The sequence below is a fragment of the Eubalaena glacialis genome, chromosome X, assembly GCF_028564815.1.
Source record: "Eubalaena glacialis isolate mEubGla1 chromosome X, mEubGla1.1.hap2.+ XY, whole genome shotgun sequence".
Taxonomy (NCBI): domain Eukaryota; kingdom Metazoa; phylum Chordata; class Mammalia; order Artiodactyla; family Balaenidae; genus Eubalaena; species Eubalaena glacialis.
In genome coordinates this window covers 99,765,030-99,768,573 of record NC_083736.1, presented here as the reverse complement: position 1 = coordinate 99,768,573, position 3,544 = coordinate 99,765,030, and positions in this window count along the sequence as shown.

The following is a 3,544-nucleotide window of genomic DNA, read 5'->3' as shown; positions in this document are numbered from 1 at the left end:
TTTTTACCAGAAATGTATGAGTGATTTTTTTATCTCCATCGTTATCAGCATTTGGTATTATCACTGTTTTTTATTTTTGCCATTCTGGTAGGAATGTAGTGTTTTTTGTTTTGGGGGGGGTTTTCTGGTAGCTCTATTTGCATTTCTTTAATGGTTGATGATGTTTGACATCATTTCATGTGCTTCTTTGACATCTGTATATCCTCTTCAGTGAAATATTTGTTCATGTATTTTTCCCATTTTCTAATTGGACTGTTTGGTTTTTTACTGTTTTGAGACTTCTTTATGTATTTTAGATTTGAGTTCTTTGTTGGATATGTGGTTTGTAACACTCCTACTGGTTTGTAGCTTGTCTTTTTTAAAAATTAATTAATTAATTAATTAATTTCTTTTTGGCTGTGTTGGGTCTTCGTTGCTGCGCGCGGGCTTTCTCTAGTTTCGGCGAGCGGGGACTACTCTTTGCTGCGGTGCGCGGGCTTCTCGTTGCGGTGGTTTCTCTTGTTGCGGAGCATGGGCTCTAGGCGCACGGGCTTCAACAGTTGTGGCACACGGGCTTAGTTGCTCCGCGGCATGTGGGATCTTCCTTGACCAGGGATCGAACCCGTGACCCCTGCATTGGCAGGCTGATTCTTAACCACTGCACCACCAGGGAAGCCCTGTAGCTTGTCTTTTAATCCTCCTAACAGAGTCTTTTGCAGAGCAAAAGTTTTTAATTAAGTTTTAAATTTTATCTAGCCCTAGGTTCTGAAGATTTTCTCCTATGCTTTTTCTAAAGTTCTATACTTTTATATTTTGCTTCTAAGTTTGTAATTCATTTTCATTTTTGTATAAGGTGTGAAGTTTAGGCTGAGGTTCATTTTTTTCTTTTTCTTTTTCTTTTTCTGTCTTTTTTTCAACTATGAATGTCCAATTGTTCCAACACCATTTGTTGAAAAGGCTATCCTTCCTCCATTGAACTGCTTTGAAAAAAAAAAAAAACCTTGGCATATTTGTGTGGGTCTATTTTTAGGTTCTCTATTCTGTTTCAGTGATCTATGTGTCTATCCCTCTTCCAATGCCACATTATCTTGATTAGTAGTAAGCTTAATAAATGTAGTAAGCCTTAATAAATGATACCTATTTTGTTCACCACTGTATCCTCAGCTCCTTGAACAGTGTCTAGAAAATTGTAGACACACATTCTGGGGTGGAGCAATTCTGGGTGAGGATGATGTCACAAGCTACGCTGTCTAATAGAACTTTCTTCACTGATGAAAATTTTCTCTATATGGCAGCCACTAGGCACATGTGGCTATTGAGCACCTGAAACGTGGCTAGTGCAACTGAGGAGCTCATTTTTAATTTTTATTTAATTTTAGTTAATTTAAATTTAAATAGCCACCTGTGGGGCTTCCCTGGTGGCACAGTGCTTAAGAATCTGCCTGCCAATGCAGGGGACACGGGTTTGAGCCCTGGTCCGGGAAGATCCCACATGCCGCAGAGCAACTAAGCTGTGCACCACAACTACTGAGCCTGCGCTCTAGAGCCCGCGAGCCACAGCTACTGAAGCCCGCATGCCACAACTACTGAAGCCTATGCACCTAGAGCCTGTGCTCCACAACAAGAGAAGCTACCGCAATGGGAAGCCTGCGCACTGCAATGAAGAGTAGCCCCCTCTCACCTCAACTAGAGAAAGCCTGCGCACAGCAACGAAGACTGAATGCAACCAAAATTAAATTAAATAAATAAATTTTTTAAAAGACCTGTCTAAAATAAATAAATAAATAGCCACCTGTGGCTAGTGGCTAATGTATTGGGCTGTACAAGTCAAGAGAGCAGCCATGAAAGAGCGTGACTAAAGTGGAGGCAGGTCACTATGGAGAACAGTATGGAGGTTCCTTAAAAAACTAAAAATAGAACTGCCATACGACCCAGCCATCCCACTACTGGGCAGATACCCTGAGGAAAGCATAATTCAAAAAGAGTCATGTACCACAATGTTCATTGCAGCTCTATTTACAAGAGCCAGGACATGGAAGCAAACTAAGTGTCCATCGACAGGTGACTGAAATAATGTCATTTGCAGCAACGTGGATGGACCTAGAGATTATCTTACTGAGTGAAGTAAGTCAGACAGAGAAAGACAAATATCATATGATATCACTTATATGTGGAACCTAAAAAAATGATACAAATGAAGTTCTTTACAAAACAGAAACAGACTCACAGATTTAGAAAACAAACTTAGGGTTACCAAAGGGGAAAGGTGGGGGGAGAGGCATAAATTAGGAGTTTGGGATTGACATATACACACTACTATGTATAAAATAGATAATCAACAAGAACCTACGTATAGCACAGGGAACTCTACTCAATACTCTGTAATAACTTACATGGGAAAAGAATCTGAAAAAGAATGGATATATGTATATGTATAACTGAACCACTTTGCTGTACACCTGAAACTAACACAACATTGTAAATCAACTATACTCCAACATAAAATAAAATTAAATTAAAAAAACAAAGAAACAAAATTGTCTTCCTCAAAGTCACTCCATTCAGCCCATAATAAAAGAGATCAACATACACCTGAAACTAACACAACACTGTAAATCCACTATACTCTAATATAAAATAAAAATTAAAAAATAAATAAAATGGAGGCAGGTCAAAGTCATTAGGTTTTAAGAAGTCAAGAACTGCTAGGCCAAAATTTTGGATGAATAAAACGGGTGAACAGTGAAGCCCCTCAGGACAATGACATGATATTGGCAAGGAAGGCTGTGTATTAAAAGCTAAAAGGCCTGATTTACTTTGAGGGCATGAACAGTGTCTAGACAACAAAAATGAGGTTGTGGTAGATGATTAGACTAGTATGTGACTTAATGTTGTGTTTCCAGCAGGGCAGAGAAACAATGGCCTGGAAGCTGCCTCAAAAAAGCAGGAGGCTGCAAATCACTCCTGCAGTCCTTATAAATGAGTGTCCTTGGCAAAGTGCCAGAGTCAGCTAGGGCAAGGAGGAGTGAGTAGCATTTGGTGATGGTGACTAGGAAGAGCATGTAGGAGAGCTTGTTTATCACACAGCAAAGGATCTGAGGGACACAGTACAAATATTTGCGAGGGAGAGAAATCATGGGAAGAAGGGCTGAGGAGAAGAAGCATAAAATAGTACAGGCATACCTTGGAGATATTGCGGCTCAGTTCCAGACCACCGCAATAAAGTGAATACTGCAATAGAAGGAGTGACACAATTTTTTTCTTTTTTGGTTTCGGAAAAAAAACCCAAGCCCAAATGTCCTCTCTGTCACATGGCCTCACAGCATGTCCCTGGAGGTTTTGTGTCTGAGGCTGGTCCACCCCCCTCCCCTATCACTTCCTGGCCACCCACAGCATATGCTCAGTAAATATTAGCAAAGTGAGTTTACTTGATGTATCTTTTGGATGTCTCAGAATAAAGGAATCTTACACATTGAAAAAAAGTTATGTTTACACTATACTGTAGTCTATTGCGTGTGCAGTAGTGTCATGTCTAAAAAAACAATGTACATACCTTAATTTAAAA